Source organism: Phocoena phocoena, chromosome 1 (assembly GCF_963924675.1).
Source record: "Phocoena phocoena chromosome 1, mPhoPho1.1, whole genome shotgun sequence".
Lineage (NCBI taxonomy): Eukaryota > Metazoa > Chordata > Mammalia > Artiodactyla > Phocoenidae > Phocoena > Phocoena phocoena.
In genome coordinates this window covers 57,023,044-57,048,101 of record NC_089219.1, presented here as the reverse complement: position 1 = coordinate 57,048,101, position 25,058 = coordinate 57,023,044, and the positions used below count along the sequence as shown (strand labels likewise).

At 38.8% G+C, this 25,058-nt stretch overlaps 1 protein-coding gene across 2 annotated transcripts in view; it reads right to left on the bottom strand.

The window, feature by feature from the left end:
• The window catches only part of PDE4B (phosphodiesterase 4B), a 618,793-nt gene that overhangs the window by 220,226 nt on the left and 373,509 nt on the right, over positions 1-25,058 (bottom strand). The window lies entirely within an intron of this gene.

Sequence of the window (25,058 nt, the reverse complement as noted above, 5' to 3'; positions counted from 1 at the left end):
CTTACCATAAAGTTTTTAAGGTCCATTCATGTTGTAGCATGTATCAGTACTTCATTCCTTTTTATTGCTAAAAAATATTCCATTTTATGCCTATATCACATAAATGAATATATGTTGATTGCCATTTTAATTGTTTCCACTTTTTGGCTATTATGTATGAATAATACTTCTATGAACACTCAAATACAAGTTTTTGTGTAAATGTATGTTTGCATTTTTCCTGGATATACACCTAGGAGTGAAATTGCTGGATCATATCATAACTCTATGTTTTACATTTTGAGAAACAGTCAAAGTATTTCCAAAGTGGCCACACCACTTTTCAATGTCATCAACAATATCTGAGGGTTCCCCTCCTACACTGGTGGTGGGAATGTAAATTGGTGAAGCCACTACGGAGAACAGTATGGAAGTTCCTTAAAAACTAAAGAGTTACCATATGATCTGAGATTCCACTTTTGGGCATACTTCTGGAGAAAACTATAATTTGAAGATACACGCACCCCAATGTTCATAGCAGCACTATTTACAATAGCCAAGACATGGTTGCAATCTAAAGAAGATATGGTACATATATGCAATGGAATATTACTCAGCCATAAAAAGGATGAATTAATGCCATTTGAAGCAACATGGATGGACCTAGAGATTGCCATACTAAATGAAGGAAGTCAGATAGAGAAAGATAAATATCATGTGATATCACTTATAGATACAAATGAACTTATTTACAAAACAGAAATAAACTCACAGACATAGAAAACAAACTTATGGTTACCAAAAGGGAATGGTAGGGGGAGGGCTAAATTAAAGGTTTGAGATTAAAATATATACACTACTATATATGGAGTAGATAACCAACAAGGACCTACTGTATAGCACAGGGAACTATATTCAATATCTTGTAATAACCTATAATAGAAAATAATCTAAAAAAGAATATAGATAGATATATTCTATATCTATGTCCCTATATGCATAACTGAATCACTTGGCTGTACACCTGAAACAAACACAACATTCTAAAACAACTGTATTTCAATAAAATTTTTTTTTAAATGTCTGTGGATTCCAATTTCTTTACATCCTCTCCAACATTTGTTATTGTCTGTCCTTGTTATAGCCATTTTAATGGATGTGAAGTGTTATCTCATTGTGGTTTTGATTTGCATTTCTCTAATAACTAATGACGTTGAGCATATTTTCATGTGGTCATTGGCCATTTGTGTATTTTCTTCGGAGAAATGTCTATTCAAATATTTTGCCCATTTTTAAATTGGATTACTTGGCTTTTTATTGTTGAGTTTCAAAAATTCTTCATATATTCTGGAAATAACTCCCTTATCAGATATATAATTTGCAAATATTATCTCCCATTCTAATGATTGTTTTTCATTTCTTAATGGTGTCCTTGGAAGCACAAAAGTTTATGATCTCAATGAAGCCCAAGGACTTAATTAACAAGATAGAGTGGTAGCACAGGGATTCAAACGCAAGTTAAAGAAACTAAGTCTGAGAGACAGCTTGCTCATGGTCACTCATCTAGAAGAACCCAGAGTCAGGGTCCAAACCTAAATCCTCTGACTCTGTATTTCATGTGCAGTATATCATGCTGCCTATAACAGATAGTGTTGGTCTTCTCATAAAAGTTGAACTACTGGTAGTAGAAATTCCTCACAATGGGGGAAAAAAAAGAGTATACATATGAAATACATTACTCTAGGATTATGTCTGCAAAATGGATTTCTTTTGGATTTCTACTAATGCATGTCTTGCTGATGGAGTGGATCCCAGTTTCCAGCTGAGAGGGCTGGGCAACATCAGGAAATAAATGGAAGAAGAGTGACGGCAGAGACTTGCATACTTATAGACCAACACATCTTAAGATTTGTTCTTAAAGCTCACAAGGAGGAAAAGCAACAGGGAAAAAAATGTTATCTGATAGCACAAAGACACATAGGCCATCCATCAACAGCTAATAGCACAAAAGACACCAAACAACTTTGCCTGAGCAGGCCATTTTTCTTTTAGTAATAAGTCACGCACCAGTGCCGGGTGGAGACCTTCCCAGGCTGGTGCGGAAAATCTGAAGTGTGATGGGCAGCTGGACAGCCTTTAACTACTTAAATAGGGCAGCACTTATCTTATTTCACTAATTTTTAAGCTCACTAGCTTTAAATGACGTTTTAAAAAAATTACTTTACTCAGAAACAATTTTACATGCTGAAACGTGATTTTATTAGTTCCAGTATCTTACAATAAATGTGGCTCTGAACAAAATCTTATGGGCTAAGGAATTTGAAAAGTTATTTCCAAGCCATCTTCTAACATGGGTATTTCTTTGAAATAAAAAATTAGAATCTATACTATTTGACCTAGAAATAGTAAAGGCAAAAATAATGATTAACAGTAGTAATAAGCAATAATTATTATTACTTATAAGCAATAATTACTATTACTTATTAATATTAATTAGTTACTACTATTATTATTTTTACATTAGTAATAATAGTATTATTTTAAATGATAGTGATGAGATTAATGATAATAACAATGATAATAATACCTTTTACATAGTACTTTGGAGTTTACAAAATGCTTTCATATATATTGTTGCATTTAATCCTCATCACAACCTTCTAGGGTTAAGTATCCTATCTTCATTTTATAGATAAGGAAACTGAGATCCAGATTCAGTCTCAACAAACATCAGTGTATCAGGTGTATGCTAGGTATTGCCACCCATGCAATCTTATCTACCAATTACAACACCATTTGAGGAAGGTATTGTTAATTTCATTCTGCAGATGAATCTCAGGGAGAATTAAAATTTGCCCAATTCTATAGCTAGTAGGAAGCAGTAAAGAAATTGGAGCACAAAGTTTTTTCTGACTCCAAAGTTATGCTCTTCTAGTAAGAAACCATAACTCCTGAGAATGTTTATAAATTAAATTTTTTGACAAAAAGTTTTCATGGTGATTATAAAGATGGGAAGTTGTATTTTGCATCTGAGCCTCAACAAGAAAAACAACAATGACAAAAAAAATAAAAATGGTTCACATTCATTGAATACTTACTATATGTCAAACATTGGGTTAAGTGAGCACTTTGAACTTACTATCATTTAATCCATATAGCATCCCTATATTATTACCTCTATTTAAAATGTTGAAAACTGAAACTAAGAGAAGTTTCAATAGCCTACCCATGACCCCAGTATGGTTAATTGACTTCAAGTCACGTTGAATTGGGTCTTCTGTTTCTCACAAACAAAAACACAATAGGTAATTCATCTATCCATTATCCTAATGATTGGTAATCCTTTAATTCATTTCTCACTTTATCTTAGGTCCAGCACCAGTCGTCCACGCACTGTGACTGGAAGCCAGTACAGACTAGGCAGCAAGCTGAGATCTGTAGTTACTGAACAGAGAGACGCTAGCTGGCTTACCCGAGATCTGATATACGCTCTAACAAAATATACCAGCTCTGTTAGATACTAATCCCAGATGACAGCATCGACAGACTGTGGAACAGCCGCTTTCCCTTGCCTGGAAGCCACAGATTGTTAGATTCTGTGTGTGTGTGTGTGAGATTAAAGGGTCACCGGGATGACAGAAAGCAAAGTAGGCAAGTCCATGAACCTTACTGCTAAAGAAACTTGTGAAAGCACAGCTTGTCCTGTGCATTAGTTTTCAATTAAGGATAAAGTGAGGCCATAGAAAATCCTTAGAGCCTCAAGGCACCTGAGCACTGACCATTTTGTAGTATAAAAGTGTGGAGTTTCCAAAGACCCTCAAGATACCAACACTGACTAGAGCACTTTTTTTTTCAGCAGTAAAAGTTCTTGGATGAATACCTACTTGGCACTGATAAGTAACCACATTGGTTGTGATGAGTGTTAAGAGCTTTACATGGTTTCTCATTTAATTCTCCAAAGAAGCTTACATAATTTGATATCATTAACTCCATTTTAAAGATAGTGGAATCAAAGATGAATGAGATTAAGTTATATGCTGGGGGTCACAAAATTTGTGGGTGAACTTAGGAATTCAGCTCAGATATATTTGGCTTTAAAGCCCTTGCTCTGCACTATCTGAAGCCTAGGTAGAATATTAGCCACCACTTATTAGCTGTGTGTGTCCCAGGATGAGTTATCGATATCATTGAGCCTCAGGATCTTCATCTTTAAACACAAATAATAACAGAGTTACTGTGAGGATGAAAGACAAATAGGTAAAATATAAATAATAATACTACCAACTTCATAGGTTTGGTAGATAGCTTAAACAGAAAGTTTGCAATGAAAACCCCTGGTAGACAATAAGATACCATATAAATATGAATTTAAAAATAATTTGAGCTTCTGTGACTAAGAGATTCTAAAAAGATGAATTGATTTTCTTATTCAAAGAATTGAGTGTTAAACCAGAAACTCACTCAGAGTAAGATTACCCTGATACTTTAGACTTGGGTAATTATCAAAAGGCTGGGAAGACAATTTCCCAGCACCCAATCTAAGAACACATTCCAAAGAAAACAAAGGCTATTCTGTGTGCATGTGTGTGTGTTTCTATTCAGGTTTGCATGCCTGTTCCTGTTTGTGCACGTCAGTGCTAACATGAGCTTTACCACACTGATTTTGCCTCTCAGTGTGGTCATCTGGAGCGGTCCACATGTTCTGTGGAGTTGTCAAGCACCCAATTTAAATGCCAAAAAAAAGGTGCTTACAGCAACCATTCCAAAATCATGTGTTTCCAAGATTTGGGATTATGTATTATAATTTTCAAGAAAAAAAAATAAGAAATCTTTTTCATCTTTCAAAAGATTGGTTGCATCTGGATATTTTTAAATTCCTTCCTGACAGTGCACACATGTCCTTTAGGATTCGACTCTGATCTGGAAATAATAATCTATTGATGTTCTGACAGCGCCACTCTGGAATTATTGCTGGATGGCTGGAAGCCAACTTGGCTTCTGATTGTGAAGGCTAAGGGAGAACCTCCTCTTGATGGCTCTTTGTTTTCATATTTAAATAAACCTTAGAGGCAAAGTCAGTATAATTAGATCTTCAGAGGCACTAAGATCTTTAGAAAACTTTCCATGAAAAAAAAAAAAAAGATCTCAGAGGTCACTGAATCCAACTTGATCATTTTGAAAATAAAGCAATTTAAACAGAAACTTGTGTAGGGCCACTTGGTAGCTAGAAATTTTCTATAACTATAGTAGGTACTTGTCTCCATCAAAAAACAGATGAACAACAGCAATAACAAATCCCTAAGTTGTGTTAAACTGTTGGCTGAGCGCTAACTCCGTTAGGAGGGTAGACAGCTGAGGCAATGTGGTGTGGTGGACAACAGAGGAGGAGGCAATGCTTAGATACCCATAGACCTGAATTCAAATCTCATTTTGCCACTTAACAAGTTAGCAAGTAATTTAATTTCTCTGTACCTTAAAGAAAGGTCTGCATCTATAACATGGAGATAATACACCGTACTATTTAGTGTCAAATTCTTTAAATCTAAGAATTCCTTTTTTTTTTAGGGTGCTTTTTCTGCCACTCTTGGCACTGTGCCTAAATCATCACAGTGGCGCATTGGTGTGAGGTGACTCTTAGCCAGTGGAATGCTACTGACGTCCCTATCACAAGCCCACACCACACCAACCCAAACTGCAATTTACATAATTGCTCTAATACGATGCATTTTCATTTATCTAGAAGAATCTGAAATCAAGGTTCTCAAATGTTTCCTCAGAATATTCTGGAGATATCACAAAATAGAAAGACGATCACTTTTTATAAGCCTTTGGGTTAGGGAAAGAGTACTCAAACTCTAGTCAAAAGATTCATACTCAAGTCTCATTCCCTCATTCAACAAATATTTGTTGGGCACCTTGAAATAATACAGCACTTGGACTTATGTTCTAGTAAGGAAAAGAGGGAGTACAACGAATTAAGCAAGTATATAATGTACTGACAGGTAAATGAATAAGAAAAAATAAAGTGGGTTAAGGGACATGGAGTTGTCAGGGAGGGATTACCTTTGAGTAGAATCAGAAGGAATTCAGGTAGTGAATCATGGGAAAATGTGGTAAAAGAATATTCCAAACAGGACTAGTAAATAGAAATACCTTAAGGCAGAAATAAGCTTGGAAAGGCAGAAGCTAGATCATGTAGACCTCATAGGTTCTAAAAGAGACTGTGAGTTTTAATTAGAATGAGAAAGGAACCCACTAGATGGTTTTACATTTGAAAGGACTATGGCTGTTCAGTGGAGAACAGACTATAAAAAGGAGAGAGAAAGGAAGCAGAGAGCCAGTTAGAAGGGCATTTCGGAAGTCCAGTCTGGTGATAACTGCGGCTTTGCCTAGTTTGGTAGAGGTAGAGATGGTAATAAGTAGTCGGATTGCAGGTAATATTTGGAAGGTAGAGTCAACAAGACTTACTGACTGATGAAATGCTGGGCCTGAAGAGAGGCGTTAAGGATGACATCTAGATGATTGGCTAGGGATCTGGATGAATTTAGTACCACTTCCCAAGAAGGGGAGCATTGGCATTAGAGCAGGATTTTCCAGAGTTCTGCTTAGGAGCTGTAAGCTTGAGATGCTTATCTAGAGAGAGTTAAGAAGACTCTTGGATACACAAGTTTGGAGCCTCAGGGAGCAAACTGGGTTGAAGATATGAATGTGGGAGTCACCAGTTTGCAGACAATATTAAAAACCAGGATCTGGTTAAGATCACCTTGGGAGTATAGACAGAGACAAGAGGAGAGACAAGACCTGAGCAGTGGGCCACTTAGAAGTCTGGAGGAGGAGAAGCCAGTCAGTAGCTGGAAAACCAGGGCAATATACTGTGTTTAAGGCCAAGTGAAGAATGTTTCAAGGAGGAGGGCGTGAATAGATAAGATGTAGGTTCCTAATTACCTTGATAAAAGCAATTTCAGGGGAGTTGTGGGAATGAAAACCAGACCTGAGTTGACTGAGGAAAGAATGTCAGATGAGAAAGTAGAGACAGTGACAGCTTTGCTATAAAAGAGAAGACACATAAGGTTTGTTTGTGTTGGGGAACATGAGGTCCAGAGAGGGACTCCTAAGGATGGAGATATTATAGAATGTTTACACTCTGAAGATAATGGTCCAATGGAGCTTGAGAAATTGAAGTTTAAATGACATAATGTGAGTGTGCTTTGTAAATCAGAAAACACTATACAAGTTTCAGGTGTTTAGTAATTTGATCTAAATGAAAATTTACAGTCTAACCTTTCATAACCCACATCTCACAAAACATTGCATCATGTCCCTTTTATAAATATTTATGATGACATCATAAACACTCTCCTGAATACTTCTTGTTTGTGTTCAACTCACAAGAGTTGCTTTGTTAGTCACAATAATAGCTATTGAGTTTGAGAAAAGATGAAACTGTTCATGTGCCAATGAACTTATCCTTTAAAGGTCCTTTCATTCACTCATTCTTGCTGGATCTGAAGCCAGATGAAAACACAAATGCCACTCTTTAATCCACTCTAATAAGAACATACCAAATACCTACTACTTAGAAGGCAATAGTAAGTTTTGTGAGATTTACACATTAGTTAAATCATTTAGACATCTTATCAACCTGTCTCTAAGACCCATCTTCACTCTGTCTCATACTTTGCATTTCTATTGATTCTTCCATGTACAAAGGCAAGGACATGGTACACTATAGTATATTTCATGAGTGACTTTGGCTTTGTAAAGCATCAAGTACAAGAAATTGAGCAGGAGCAGGAAATAAAGCTGGAGAAGTAGGCAATAAATATCCTCATACTAATTTGGCTGATAAATGTCATTAATAATTTTTAACACGGAATATCATGGTTTGATTGGTGTTTTGGAATGACTGAAGGTGGATTAGAAGAGGATGAGTGAGAAGTAAGGGTGTCAGGAGCCTCATTTAGCCATGCATTCAATGTCTGGAGTACCTACAGGATGCCAGGAATTGTGCGACGTTCTGGGGAAACCACCAAGAAAAAAATGTAACTCTGCCCTAGTGGTAATAACTATATTACATATATATTTTAAAATAAATAAATACCTAGAATAAGGTATAATGTGTATTAGAACATAAATATATAATAAATAGCATACTGGTAATAATCGACATACAGGTAACTACAATGTACGATCAACTCTTGGTTATATTATGGAAAATGAACCAATCTGTGGATCAACCTGCTAAGAATTAATTTGAAAAATACATTTGTGGAAAAATTTAAATTCGTATGAACCAGAGGGTACCTATTTGGAGGCATATATTTTTGAAGCTGAAAAGTCATAAGGTAGTGAGTGTCTGGGGTAGCCATGATGGGTCATGTGAAGTTGTGAGAGAGGAGAAATTATAGGTAAGCAGAAGACATGAGAAAAGAGAAAAGACATGTAGGGCTGGAGGAGCAAGAGGAAAATGGAGCAAGCCTACAGAGGAGACATCATGAAAAATAGAGAGCTCATTCAGCTAATGAGAAAGAAACAGATAAGAACATAAGACTCCAAAGGTATCTTGGCTTCAGCTCCAATCTAGATGCACCTTGAAAACTCCAGCCCTATTACTTGAGAAAACTTGCGTAGGTCTGCGTTCCTTGCAGACCTACACAGGACTTGGAAAAAATACTTTGTTGGCTGTCTTTGCTAGCTGATAACTTTGAGCAAAGGCAAAGGGTGGAGGATGGGAGAGACAAGCATGGGAAGAGGTTTATGTTCTCGGTTCATGCAGAAATAAAAGATATCTTGAAAGCATTTTGTTTTTATAAATGAAGCATGTGTAGCCAATTTTACACTCAACAAATGCTTCGAGAAAAAAATCCTGCCAGCTGACAGTGTTTCAGTTTGTGTTTCGTAGAACAAAGAGCATGTTTAATTCACAAGGTACTTTATCCATGAACGAAAGCAAAAAGTGGACAACAGCAAAAAGCAGGATCAAGGATGGCCCCAGGCACAAAAGTGGTTTCTTTAAGGATCTGTTTTTTAGACTTCCTCCATCTCTGCCCTTCAATTCCCTTTCATAAAGCCTGTCCCCTAGATGTGCTCAGGGCTCACTCTATCAAAGAACCACTTAGTCATACCAGGAACCCTTACAGAGCATCCCACTATGTGTTTGGTACTATGCTAGATGCTGGGATAACAGACGTGAAAAACCCTTTTTTTTTCCTTTAAGAGCTCAGTCTAGTGGGGAGCTTGGGCAAATAACAAACAGGTAAACAATAGAGGATGGAAAATGGATGTTGTAATAGGCAGAGTGCTGTGGGGACCTAGGGGAGAAGCCCCTAACTCCTCAGGGTGGTGGCAGCCTTCAGGGAGGGCCATTTAGCTGCCTTAAAGGAGGAGATGATACAGAGGTAAAGAAGGAAGAGAAAGGAATTTGAAAGAGATATCAGGACATGTATTAAATAATGTCTCCCAGGTACATCTGGAGACTGGATAATTCCAAACCCAAATGAATGGATTCCCAATGGTGGCATATCAAGCATTATGGCATCTTAGCAACAGAGCTATTTTTGGATCAGTTGACTTCTTTGATGCCCCTCAGATCACACCACACACATTATTCCTTTACAGGTTTTATGAGGACAGAGTTTCCAGCCCACTACCAGCCGGCTGTCTGCTCTGGTTAGTGTCTGTATGTAGGAGGATTAAAGTGAGGAGATGCTGAGGGGAAAGTGATTACACTTCTACAGCAGGAAGTGATTAAGTTCAACAAACACTTATGGATACCTACAGGTTACTTATTCGCTCCCCCCACTAGACTATGAACTCTCAGATTGCTGAAAACTTGTCTAATTGATCTTTACATACCCTGGCAGTTAGCATAGGACCTGGCACAGAGTAAGTATAAAGATTGGTGCATGAAGGAAAGCTCTACACCCTGTAGAGAAGATAAAAATTTGATACAAAACAAACCAAAAAACATGAGATTCTTGATGCCCTCAAGCCACAGAAGAGGGGGGCCGTTGCCATGAATACATTTTAGAATAATGCAAAGCAAAGTAAGGTGACTGAACTGCCAGGGAATCTGCTGGGGGTTCAGTAGAGGGAGAGATGATATTTAAATAGGAAAGCAGCCACGATTTGTGAAGGCAAAGGGTATTTGCATGGGGTCTAAGGGATAAGAGGAGGAATTTGATAGCTGGGGCAGAGAAGGAGACAGACTCTAGAGTAGGTATGGGGAGACCAGCAAGGCAGAGATGTGTGGCATTCCATTAAATCATGATTATTAGTCTGGTGTGGGGCATAAAAAGGCCTGGAAAATTGTGAAGCAGGAGAGTGAGGCAGGCCCACGTGGCAAAGGACCTTGTAATGATTCGTTTTATGGATCAACCTGGCTAGGCTACAGAATCAATATTTAATCAAACACTAATCTATGTGTCTCTGAGAAGGTGTTTAGTAGATGTGGTTAACACCTACAATCAGTTACTTTAAGTAAAGGAGATTACTCTCAGTAGTGTGGATGGGGCCTCATCCAGTCAGTCAAAGGCCTTAAGAGTGAAAACAGGCTTCCCAGAAGATGAAATCCTGCCTCAAGTCTGCAGCACTAACACCTGCCTGATTTTCCAGTCTGCTATTTCAGTCTTAAGACTTTAACATCAATCCAGCCTGGGTTTCTAGCCTGCTGGCCTGCCTTACAAATTTTGAACTTGCCAGCCCCCATAATCATGTGAGCCAATTCCTTAAAAAAAGTCTCTCTTTCTCTTGCTTCTGTTTCTCTGGAGAACCCTGACTGATACAAACCCCAAATGTCAATGTTAAAAAGCACAGACCTAGGGCTTCCCTGGTGGCGCAGTGGTTGAGAGTCCGCCTGCCAATGCAGGGGACACGGGTTCGTGCCCCGCTCCGGGAAGATCCCACATGCCGCGGAGCGGCTGGGCCCGTGAGCCATGGCCGCTGAGCCTGCGCGTCCGGAGCCTGTGCTCCGCAATGGGAGAGGCCACAACAGTGAGAGGCCCGCATACCGCAAAAAAAAAAAAGCACAGACCTTGCTTAGGTAGCAGTCATGTATTGTCATTGCTGCTACAGGCAGTGCCACCACTCTATCTGCTCCCTTTGTCTTGTGATAGAGGGAGAATATAAGAAATACTAAATGTATTGGGAACTCCACAGGGATCCTGAGTTTTTCCATATTCCAAGGCATTTAAGTAAACAGCACTGGGAATAGCTTCTAGGTACAAAAAATAAAACTTGTCACTGAAAAGCTTCTAAAATGGATTTCCCCTCCCCTAGTACCAAGCAGTGTTGTGATGATCACCAGAATCCCTAAACACAGCTCTGTTACACCAAAAATCTTCAAGTGTAATTATGTTTCAAAACACAACAGATTTGTTTTTGTATTTTCAAAAAAAGATGTCATCCAAATAGATTTTTATCATTTCTATTTTCTATAGCTACTTTGAGGCTTTTATAGTGCCTTTTTACTGAAGGGTTCAAAATGTGCTACTGACATTATAATATTAATTTGTCATTCAGCTGAGTTAACTTCAATGAGCATTTATCAGTATCGTACCAGGTGCTGTGAGAAGCACAGAGAAGTACAATAACATCTCAGCTACCCACAATGCTGGGGAAAAACCTCATTCTGGATAGCGAATCTATTAGTTTAACAAATATTAGTTTAACAAATATTTATTGAATGCTTACTATGTGACAGGCACTCTACTAGATTTGAGATAAAGAGATGAATCAAACATGGCTACTGCCATCAATTATTTATAGTACATGAGAATAACAGATTAACAAAAATACTCAGATTTGTTAGATGCTCTTCACTGATATTTTATTCAGGAACATAAACAGTCTTTATTGTGATAGATGCAAAAATCCTTAACAAAATACTAGCAAACTGAATCCAACAATACATAAAAAGGATCATTCACCAGGATCCAGTTGGGTTCATTTCAGTGTTGCAAGGATGGTTCAACATATGCAAATCAACCAGTGTGATACTCCACATCAACAAAAGGATAGACAAAAACCACATGATTATCTCAGTAGACACAGAAAAAGCATTTGACAAAATTCAACATCCATTCATGATAAAAACTCTCACTAAAGTGGGTATAGAGGAAACATATCTCAACATAATAAAAGCCATTTACAATAAACCCACAACCAACATAATACTCAATGGTGAAAAGCTGAAAGCCTTTCTGCTAAATTCAGGAATAAGACAAGAACGCCTAATCTCACTACTTTTATTCAACATAGTATTGGAAGTCCTAGCCACAGCAATCAGACAAGAAAAAGAAATAAAAGGTATCCAAATTGGAAGGGAGAAGGCAATACTGTCACTATTTGCAGACGACATGATACTATATATAGAGAACCCTAAAGTCTCCACACAAAACCTATTAGAAGTAATAAATGAGTTCAGTGAGGTATCAGGATACAAGACTAATATACAGAAATCTGTTGCATTTCTTTACACTAACTATAAAATATCAGAAATAGAAAGTAAAAGAAAAAATCCTGTTTAAAATCACATCAAAAAATAAAATACTGGACTTCCCTGGTAGTGCAGTGGTTAAGAATCTGCCTGCCAATGCAGGGGACACGGGTTCAAGCCCTGGTCCAGGAAGATCCCACATGATGCAGAGCAGCTAAGCCCAGGCATCACTACTGAGCCTGTGCTCTAGAATGCATGAGCCCCAACTACTGAGCTCACATGCCACAACCACTGAAGCCTGCACACCTAGAGCCCATGCTCCACAACATGGGCTCCAGGAGCTCCACTCGCTGTAACTAGAGAAAGCCTGCATGCAGCAACGAAGACCCAAGGCAGCCAAAAATAAAATTAAAAAAACCAGGCTGGGCGGGAAGATGGCGGAAGAGTAAGACGTGGAGATCGCCTTCCTCCTCACGGATACACCAGAAATACATATACACGTGGAACAACTCCTACCGAACACCTACTGAAGGCTGGCAGAAGACCTCAGAGCTCCCAAAAGGCAAGAAACTCCCCACGTACCTGGGTAGGGCAAAAGAAAAAAGAAAAAACAGAGACAAAAGAATAAGGACGGCACCTGCACCAGTGGGAGGGAGCTGTAAAGGAGGAAAAGTTTCCACACACTAGGAAGCCCCTCCGCGGGCGGAGACTGCGGGAGGCGGAGGGGGGAGCTTCGGGACCGCGGAGTGGAGCACAGCGACGGGTGCGGAGGGCAAAGCGGGGAGATTCCTGCACAGACGATCGGTGCTGACCGGCACTCACCAGCCCGAGTGGCTTGTCTGCTCACCCGCCGGGGCGGGCGGGGCTGCGAGCTGAGGCTCGGGTTTTGGTTTTGGACGGAGCTCAGGGAGAGGACTGGAGTTGGCGGCTTGAGCATAGCCTGAAGGGGTTGGTGCGCCACGACTAGCCGGGAGGGAGTTCGGGGAAAAGCCTGCACCGGCCGAAGAGGCAAGAGACTTTTTCTTCCCTCTTTGTTTCCTGGCGCGCGAGGAGAGGGGTTTAAGAGCGCTGCTTAAAGGAACTCCAGAGAAGGGCGCGAGCCGCGGCTAAAAAGCGCAAACCCCAGAGACGGGCGCAAGCCTCGGCTGAGGGCGCGAGCCCCCGAGACGGGCGCGAGCCGCGGCGGGAAGCGCGAGCCCCCGAGACGGGCGCGAGCCGCGGCGGGAAGCGCGAGCCCCAGAGACGGGCGCGAGCCGCGGCTGAAACTGCGGAGCCCAGAGACGGGCGGGAGACGCTGGGGCTGCTGCTGCCGCCACCAGGGGGGCTGTGTGCGAGCACAGGTCACTCTCCGCGCCCCTCTTCCGCGGAGCCTGTGCAGGCCGCCACTGCCGGGTTCCCGGGATCTGGGGACAGCTTCCCGCACGGCGGGTCTCAGGCTGGTGCAGCGTCACGCCGGCCTCTGCCGCAGCGTCACGCCGCCTCTGCCGCCGCAGGCCCGCCCCGCACGCAGTGCCCCGCCTTCCCCCATCCCCCAACCCCCGGCCTGAGTGAGCCGGAGCTCCCGAATCAGCGGCTCCTTTAACCCCGTCCTGTCTGAGCAAAAAAAAACAGACGCCCTCCAGCGATCAGCGCGCAGGGGCAGGGCCGGGTACAAAGCTGAGCTCCTGTGAGCTGTGAGAGCAGGGAGGAGAGGGGGAGGTCTCTCCCGGCAGCCGCGGAGGCGGCGGATTGAAGCTCCACAATCAACTTGATGTGCCCTGCATTGTGGAATACCTGAATAGACAGGGAGTGAGCCCAAATTGAAGAGGGGGAATTTAGGAGCGAGATCGGTGATTTTTTTCCCTTTTCCTCTTTTTGTGAATGTGGGCATGTATGCTTCTGTGTGAGATTTTGTCTGTATACTCTTGTTTCCACCATTTGTCCTAGGGCTCTATCCGTCCATGGGTTTTTTTTTTTAAAAAAAAAAAAAAATTTTTTTTTGATAATTAATTTTAATTGTAATAACTTTATTGAACTTTACCTTCGTTCTTTCTTTCTTTCTTTCCTTCCTTCCTTCCCTCCTTTAGACAACTAATCACCCCAAATTGAGGAGGTGGTCTCTGGGAGCAGGATTTATGATTTTTCCCCCTTTGCCTCTCTTTGTGAACGTGTAGGTGTATGCTTCTGTGTAAGATTTTCTCTGTATAGCTTTGCTCCCAATAGTTGTCCTAGGGCTCTATCCTTCCATGGTTTTTTAAAAAAAAAAAAAAATTTTTTTTCTTTCTTAATAATTAATTTTAATTGCAATAACTTTATTGTACTTTACCTTCGTTCTTTCTTTCTTTCTTTCCTTCCTTCCTTCCCTCCTTTAGACAGCAAATCACCCCAGGTTGAGGAGGTGGTCTCTGGGAGCAGGATTTAGGATTTTTCCCCCTTTGCCTCTCTTTGTGAACGTGTATGTGTATGCTTCTGTGTAAGATTTTCTCTGTATAGCTTTGCTTCCAACATTTGTCCTAGGGCTCTATCCGTCCATGGTTTTTTTTTAAAAAAAAAAAAAAAAATTTTTTTTTCTTTCTTAATAATTAATTTTAATTGCAATAACTTTATTGTACTTTACCTTCGTTCTTTCTTTCTTTCTTTCCTTCCTTCCTTCCCTCCTTTAGACAGCAAATCACCCCAGGTTGAGGAGGTGGTCTCTGGGAGCAGGATTTAGGATTTTTCCCCCTTTGCCTCTCTTTGTGAACGTGTATGTGTATGCTTCTGTGTAAGATTTTCTCTGTATAGCTTTGCTTCCAACATTTGTCCTAGGGCTCTATCCGTCCATGTTTTTTTTTTAAAAAAAAAAAAAATTTTTTTTCTTAATAATTAATTTTAATTGTAATAACTTTATTGTACTTTACCTTCGTTCTTTCTTTCTTTCCTTCCTTCCTTCCCTCCTTTAGACAGCGAATCACCCCAGGTTGAGGAGGTGGTCTCTGGGAGCAGGATTTATGATTTTTCCCACTTTGCCTCTCTTTGTGAACACGTATGTGTATGCTTCTGTGTAAGATTTTCTCTGTATAGCTTTGTTTCCAGCATTTGTCCTAGGGTTCTATCTGTTCTTTTTTTTTTTTTTTTTTTTTTTTTTTTTTTTTCTTTTCCTTTTTTTTTTTTTTGTTCTAAATATTTTTTAGTACAATAACTATATTATACTTTATTTTATTTTTACTGTATCTTCTTTCTTTCTGTCTTTTTTCCTTCTTTCCTTCCTTCCTTCCTCCCTTCCTCCCTCCCTCCCTCCTTTCTTTCCTTCTTTGCTTCTTTCTTCCTTCCTTCCTTTCCTCCTTTCCTTCTCTCTTTCCTCAAACTTCTACTAATTCTCTCTACATTTTCTCCTTCTTTCCCTCCTTCTTTCCTTCCTTCCTCCCTCCCTCCCTCCCTCCTTTCTTTCCTTCTTTGCTTCTTTCTTCCTTCCTTCCTTTCCTCCTTTCCCTCTTTCTTTCCTCAAACTTCTAATAATTCTCTCTACATTTTCCCCTTCTTTCCCTCCTTCCTTCCTTCCTTCCTCCCTCCCTCCCTCCTTTCTTTCCTTCTTTGCTTCTTTCTTCCTTCCTTCCTTTCCTCCTTTCCTTCTTTCTTTCCTCATACTTCTAATAATTCTCTCTACTTTTCCTCCCTTTTATTCTGAGCCGTGTGGATGAAAGGCTCTTGGTGCTCCAGCCCAGGAGGCAGGGCTCTGCCTCTGAGGTAGGAGAGCCAACTTCAGGAAACTGATCAACAAGAGACCTCCCAGCTCCACATAATATTAAACGGTGGACATCTCCCAGAGACCTCCATCTTAACACCAGCACCCAGCTTCACTCAACGACCAGCAAGCCACAGTGCTGGACAACCTATGCCAAACAACTAGCAAAACAGGAACACAACCCCACCCATTAGCAGAGAGGCTGCCTAAAATCATAATAAGTCCACAGACACCCCAAAACACACCACCAGACGTGAATCTGCCCACTAGAGAGACAAGACCGAGCCTCATCCAGCACAACACAGGCACTAGTCCCCTCCACCAGGAAGCCTACACAACCCGCTGAAACAACCTTAGCCACTGGAGACAGACATCAAAAACAACGGGAACTACGAGCGTGCAGCCTGCAAAAAGGAGACCCCAAACACAGTAAGATAAGCAAAATGAGAAGACAGAAAAACACACAGCAGATGAAGGAGCAAGATAAAAACCCACCAGACCTAACAAATGAAGAGGAAATAGGCAATCTACCTGAAAAAGAATTCAGAATAATGATAGTAAGGATGATCCGAAATCTTGGAAGTAGAATAGACAAAATGCAAGAAACAGTTAACAAGGACCTAGAAGACATAAAGATGAAACAAGCAACGATGAACAACGCAATAAATGAAATTAAAAGTACTCTAGATAGGATCAATAGCAGAATAACTGAGGCAGAAGAACGGATAAGTGACCTGGAAGATAAAGTAGTGGAAATAACTACTGCAGAGCAGAATAAAGAAAAAAGAATGAAAAGAGCTGAGGACAGTCTCAGAGAGCTCTGGGACAACATTAAACGCACCAACATTCGAATTATAGGGGTTCCAGAAGAAGAAGAAAGAAAGAAAGGGACTGAGAAAATATTTGAAGAGATTATAGTTGAAAACTTCCCTAATATGGGAAAGGAAATAGTTAATCAAGTCCAGGAAGCACAGAGAGTCCCATACAGGATAAATACAAGGAGAAATACGCCAAGACACATATTAATCAAACTATCAAAAATTAAATACAAAGAAAGCATATTAAAAGCAGCAAGGGAAAAACAACAAATAACACACAAGGGAATCCCCATAAGGTTAACAGCTGATCTCTCAGCAGAAACCCTACAAGCCAGAAGGGAGTGGCAGGACATACTGAAAGTGATGAAGGAGAAAAACCTGCAACCAAGACTACTCTACCCAGCAAGGATCTCATTCAGATTTGATGGAGAAATTAAAACCTTTACAGACAAGCAAAAGCTGAGAGAGTTCAGCACCACCAAACCAGCTTTACAACAAATGCTAAAGGAACTCCTCTAGATAAGAAATGCAAAAGAAGGAAACGACCTATAATAACGAACCCAAAACAATATAGAAAATGGGAATAGGAACATACATATCGATAATTACCTTAAATGTAAATGGACTAAATGCTCCCACCAAAAGACACAGATTGGCTGAATGGATACAAAAACAAGACCCTTATATATGCTGTCTACAAGAGACCCACCTCAGACCTAGAGACACATACAGACTGAAAGTAAGGGGATGGAAAAAGATATTCCATGCAAATGGAAACCAAAAGAAAGCTGGAGTAGCAATTCTCATATCAGACAAAATAGACTTTAAAATAAGGACTATTAAAAGGGATAAAGAAGGACACTACATAATGATCAAGGGATCGATCCAAGAAGAAGATATAACAATTGTAAATATTTATGCACCCAACATAGGAGCACCTCAATACGTAAGGCAAATACTAACAGCCATAAAAGGGGAAATAGACAGTAACACATTCATAGTAGGGGACTTTAACACCCCACTTTCACCCATGGACAGATCATCCAAAATGAAAATAAATAAGGAAACACAAGCTTTAAATGATACATTAAACAAGATGGACTTAATTGATATTTATAGGACACTCCATCCAAAAACAACAGATTACACATTTTTCTCAAGTGCTCATGGAACATTCTCCAGGATAGATCATATCTTGGGTCACAAATCAAGCCTTGGTAAATTTAAGAAAATTGAAATTGTATCAAGTATCTTTTCTGACCACAACGCCATGAGACTAGATATCAATTACAGGAAAAGATCTGTAAAATATACAAGCACATGGAGGCTAAACAATACACTACTTAATAATGAAGTGATCACTGAAGAAATTAAAGAGGAAATAAAAAAATACCTAGAAACAAATGACAATGGAGACACAACGACCCAAAACCTATGGGATGCAGCAAAAGCAGTTCTAAGGGGGAAGTTTATAGCAATACAAGCCCACCTTAAGAAGCAGGAAACATCTCGAATAAACAACCTAACCTTGCACCTCAAGCAATTAGAGAAAGAAGAACAAAAAAGCCCCAAAGCTAGCAGAAGGAAAGAAATCATAAAAATCAGATCAGAAATAAATGAAAAAGAAATGAAGGAAACGATAGCAAAGATCAATAAAACTAAAAGCTGGTTCTTTGAGAAGATAAACAAAATAGATAAACCACTAGCTAGACTCATCAAGAAAAAAAGGGAGAAGACTCAAATCAATAGAATTAGAAATGAGAAAGGAGAAATAACAACTGACACTGCAGAAATAAAAAAAATCATGAGAGATTACTACAAGCAACTCTATGCCAATAAAATGGACAATCTGGAAGAAATGGACAAATTCTTAGAAATGCACAACCTGCCAAGACTGAATCAGGAAGAAATAGAAAATATGAACAGACCAATCACAAGCACTGAAATTGAAAGTGTGATTAAAAATCTTCCAACAAACAAAAGCCCAGGACCAGATGGCTTCACAGGTGAATTCTATCAAACGTTTAGAGAAGAGCTAACACCTATCCTTCTCGAACTCTTCCAAAATATAGCAGAGGGAGGAACACTCCCAAATTCCTTCTACGAGGCCACCATCACCTTGATACCAAAACCAGACAAGGATGTCACAAAGAAAGAAAACTACAGGCCAATATCACTGATGAACATAGATGCAAAAATCCTCAACAAAATACTAGCAAACAGAATCCAACAGCACATTAAAAGGATCATACACCATGATCAAGTGGGGTTTATTCCAGGAATGCAAGGATTCTTCAATATACGCAAATCTATCAATGTGATAAACCATATTAACAAATTGAAGGAGAAAAACCATATGATCATCTCAATAGATGCAGAGAAAGCTTTTGACAAAATTCAACACCCATTTATGATAAAAACCCTCCAGAAAGTGGGCATAGAGGGAACTTTCCTCAACATAATAAAGGCCATATATGACAAGCCCACAGCAAACATCATCCTCAATGGTGAAAAACTGAAAGCATTTCCACTAAGATCAGGAACAAGACAAGGTTGCCCACTCTCACCACTCTTATTCAACATAGTTTTGGAAGTTTTAGCCACAGCAATCAGAGAAGAAAAGGAAATAAAAGGAATCCACATCGGAAAAGAAGAAGTAAAGCTGTCACTGTTTGCAGATGACATGATACTATACATAGAGAATCCTAAAGATGCTACCAGAAAACTACTAGAGCTAATCAATGAATTTGGTAAAGTAGCAGGATACAAAATTAATGCACAGAAATCTCTGGCATTCCTATATACTAATGATGAAAAATCTGAAAGTGAAATCAAGAAAACACTCCCATTTACCATTGCAACAAAACGAATAAAATATCTAGGAATAAACCTACCTAAGGATACGAAAGACCTGTATGCAGAAAATTATAAGACACTGATGAAAGAAATTAAAGATGATACAAATAGATGGAGAGATATACCATGTTCTTGGATGGGAAGAATCAACATTGTGAAAATGACTCTACTACCCAAAGCAATCTACAGATTCAATGCAATCCCTATCAAACTACCACTGGCATTTTTCACAGAACTAGAACAAAAAATTTCGCAATTTGTATGGAAACACAAAAGACCCCGAATAGCCAAAGCAATCTTGAGAACGAAAAAAGGAGCTGGAGGAATCAGGCTCCCTGACTTCAGACTATACTACAAAGCAACAGTAATCAAGACAGTATGGTACTGGCACAAAAACAGAAAGATAGATCAGTGGAACAGGATAGAAAGCCCAGAGATAAACCCATGCACATATGGACACCTTATCTTTGATAAAGGAGGCAGGAATGTACAGTGGAGAAAGGATAGCCTCTTCAATAAATGGTGCTGGGAAAACTGGACAGGTACATGTAAAAGTATGAGATTAGATCACTCCCTAACACCATACACAAAAATAAGCTCAAAATGGATTAAAGACCTAAATGTAAGGCCAGAAACTATCAAACTCTTAGAGGAAAACATAGGAAGAACACTCTATGACATAAATCACAGCAAGATCCTTTCTGACCCACCTCCTAGAGTAATGGAAATAAAAACAAAAATAAACAAATGGGACCTAATGAAACTTCAAAGCTTTTGCACAGCAAAGGAAACCATAATCAAGACCAAAAGACAACCCTCAGGATGGGAGAAAACATTTGCAAATGAAGCAACTGACAAAGGATTAATCTCCAAAATTTACAAGCAGCTCATGCAGCTCAATAACAAAAAAACAAACAACCCCATCCAAAAATGGGCAGAAGACCTAAACAGACATTTCTCCAAAGAAGATATACAGAATGCCAACAAACACATGAAAGAATGCTCAACCTCATTAATCATTAGAGAAATGCAAATCAAAACTACAATGAGATATCATCTCACACCAGTCAGAATGGCCATCATCAAAAAATCTAGAAACAATAAATGCTGGAGAGGGTGTGGAGAAAAGGGGACACTCTTGCACTGCTGGTGGGAATGTGAATTGGTTCAGCCACTATGGAGAACAGTATGGAGGTTCCTTAAAAAACTACAAATAGAATTACCATATGACCCAGCAATCCCACTACTGGGCATATACCCTGAGAAAACCAAAATTCAAAAGGAGTCATGTACCAAAATGTTCATTGCAGCTCTATTTACAATAGCCCGGAGATGGAAAGAACCTAAGCGCCCATCATCGGACGAATGGATAAAGAAGATGTGGCACATATACACAATGGAATATTACTCAGCCTTAAAAAGAAATGAAATTGAGATATTTGTAATGAGATGGATAGACCTAGAGTCTGTCATACAGAGTGAAGTAAGTCAGAAAGACAAAGACAGATACCGTATGCTAACACATATATATGGAATTTGAGGGGAAAAAATGTCATGAAGAACCTAGGGATAAGACAGGAATGGAGGCGCAGACCTACTGGAGAGCGGACTTGGGGATATGGGGAGGGGGAAGGGTGAGTTTTGACAGGGCGAGAGAGAGTCATGGACATATACACACTAACAAACGTGGTGGGGTGGATAGCTGGGGGGAAGCAGCCGCAAGGCACAGGGATATTAGCTCGGGGCTTTGGGACAGCCTGGAGGGGTGGGAGGGGGAGAGTGGGAGGGAGGGAGATGCAGGAGGGAAGACACATGGGAGCATATGTATATGTATAGCTGATTCACTTTGTTATAAATCAGAAACTAACACACCATTGTAAAGCAATTATACCCCAATAAAGATGTTAAAAAAAAAAAAAAAAAAAAACCAATAAAATACTTAGGAATAAACTTAACCAAGATGGTGAAAGGCCTATATGCTAAAAACTATAAAATACTGATAAAGGAAAATGAAGATGATTCAAAGAAATGGAAAGATAGTCCATGATCTTGGATTGGAAGAATTTATTTGTGAAAATGGCCATACTACCCAAAACAATCTACAGATTTAACGTAATCCCTATCAAATTACCCACAATAATAAAGAACAAATAATAAAGAACAAATAATAAAGAACAAATAATCCTAAAATTTATATGGAACCACGAAAGACCCAGAATTGCTGCAGTAATCCTCAGGAAAAAAACAAGGGTGGAGTCATAACCCTCCCAGATTTCAGACAATACTACAAAGCTACAGTAATCAAAACAGCATGGTATTGGCACAAAAACAGACATATGGATCAATGAAATAGAATAGAGAGCCTAGAAGTAAACTCACACACCTATGGTTATCTTTGACAAAGGAGGCAAGAATATACAATGGAGAAAAGACAGTCTCTTCAGCAAGTGGTATTGGGAAAGCTGGACAGCCTCATGTATCAATAAATCAAAGAAGTTAGAACACACCCTCTCACCATACACAAAAATAAACTCAAAATTGTTTAAAGACCTAAATGTAAGACATGATACCATAAAACTCCTAGAAGAGAACATAGGCAAAACATTCAAGGACATAAATCATGGTAATATTTTCTTAGGTTAGTCTCCCAAGGCAAAAGAAATAAAAGCAAAAATAAACAAGTGGGACCTAATTAAACTTAAGCTTTTGAACAGCAAAGGAAACCATCAACAAATCAAACAGACAACCTATGGAATGTGAGAAAATATATGCAAATTATGTGACCAACAAGAGATTAATATACAAATAGCTCATACAACTCAGTATCGAAAAAGACATACAGGTGACCAACAGGCACATGAAAAGATGGTCAACATTAGTAATTATTAGAGAAATGCAACTCAAAACCACAATGGGGTATCACCTCACACTAGTCAGATGGCTATCATCAAGAAGTCTACAAATAATAAATGCTGGAGAGGGTGTAGAAAAAGGGAACCTTCCTACACTGTTGGTGGGAATGTAAATTGGTGCAGCCACTGTGGAAAACAGTATGGAGTTCCCTTAAAAAGCTAAATATAGAGTTATCATGTGATCCAGCAATTCCAGTCCTGGGCATATATCCAGAAAAGATGAAAACTCCAGTTAGAGAAGACATATGCATCCCAATGTTCATAGCAGCACTATTTTACAATAACCAAGAAGTGAGAAAAACCCAAATGCCCAGCAACAGATGATTGGCTTAAAAATATGTCATATATATCACAATGGAGTATTACTCAGCTGTAAAAAAAGAATGAGATACTGTCATTTGCAGCAACGTGGATGTACCTAGAGAATATTATACTTGGTGAAGTAAGTCAGACAGAGAAAGACAAATATTATATGATATCACTCAATGTGGAATCTAAAAAATAATACAAATGACTCTATATAAGAAACAGACTTACAGACATAGAAAAAAAACTTATGGTTACCAAAGGGGAAAGGAATGGGGCATGAAGGATAAATTAGGAGTATGGGATTAACAGATACAAGCTACTAAACATAAAATAGATAAGCAACAAGGATTTACTGTGTAGCACAGGGAACTATATTCAATATCTTGTAATAAACTATAATGGAAAATAATCTGAATATATATATATATATAACTGAATCACTTTGCTGTACCCCTGAAACTAACACAATGTTATAAATCTCCTATACTTCAATTAAAAAAAGAGAACTAGTACCCAGTTTTCAACAAGATGATTTTCTTCCAAATGCCACTTACCATATAAAATAAAGAATAAAAAATATTTTAATGTTTTTTAAAAAGTCTTTATTGTGAAAGTGACACTTGATGTGAGTCTTAAACCATGAGTAGGTGTTTGGCAACTGCACAAGACTGAAGCAGGGAGGGAGCAGGGATGAATAAAGGCATAGTTTATTGTGGGTAGTGGGAACTTCATGAACAAAGTCATGAAGTGAGAAGGGCTTTAATTTCTGGGAAACTGAATATAACGGTTAATTGAGATGGTGTTATAGACCTAACATAGTGCCTAGAAGAGAATAACTATTATTATCATTAGTTCAGCACAGATGATGCTTACAGTGTGACAGAAATAGTGGCAAGAGATGGGTGAAGCCAGAGAGGTTAAGCAAGTTCCCCATGGAAGAGTCATGAACCAAGCTAAAGAGATTAAATTTTAACATGCAGGCAATGGGGAATCACTTCAGCTCCAGTGGCCTTAGCTTTCTAACTGTTTTTGAAAAACCAGTCAAATTCCAATATGTCTTGTTGTTCTCTTTGCCTATAAATCCTTTGACCCCAAAACACCCAACAAAGAAAAGTCCAGGACCAGATGACTTCACTGTTAAATTAACACAAATCCTTATAAAGCCCTTCTAAAAAAATAAAATACAAGAAGAGGAAACACTTTCCAACTCATTCTATGAAGCCAGTACTACCCTAATTTCAAAATCACACAAGGATATCACCAGAAAAGAAAATTATAGGCCAATATCCCTTATGAATATAGATGCAAAAAATTCTCAACAACATAGTAGAAAACTGAATTCAGCAACATATAAAAAGAGTCAGACATCATGACCAAGTGGAATTTAACCCAGGAATCCAAGGTTGGTTTAACATATAAAAATCAATTAATATAATATACAATATTCATAAAATGAAGGATAAAACCCATGTGATCATCTCAAAAAAGGCAGTAAAAGCATATGACAAATTCCAACATCCTTTCATGGTACAAACACTTAATAAACTAGGAATAGAAGGAAACTTCCTCAATTTATGAAAAACTCACAGCTATCTTCATATTTAACAGTGAAAAACTAAATGATTTCCCCTTACAATTGGGAACAATAAAAGGATGTCTGCTCTTACCACTTCTGTTCAATACTGTACTGGAGGTTTTTGTCAGTACAATTAGGCAAGAAAAAGAAATAAAAGGCACCATGATTGGAAAGAAAGAAGTAGAAACATTTCTATTTGGTGATGACATGATCTGGTAAATAGAAAATTTTAAGGAATCCACTAGAAAACCATTAGAGCTAATAAATGAATTCTGCAAGATTTTGGAATATAAGATGAATATACAGAAATCAACTGTATTTCTACACACTAGCAATAAACAATCAGAAAATGAAATTAAGAGAACAATTTCATCTACAATGGCATCAAAAAGAATAAAATGTTTAGGAATAAATTTGATCAAGTGGTATGGTCTGAATGTTTGCATCCTCCCAAAATTCATATGTTGAC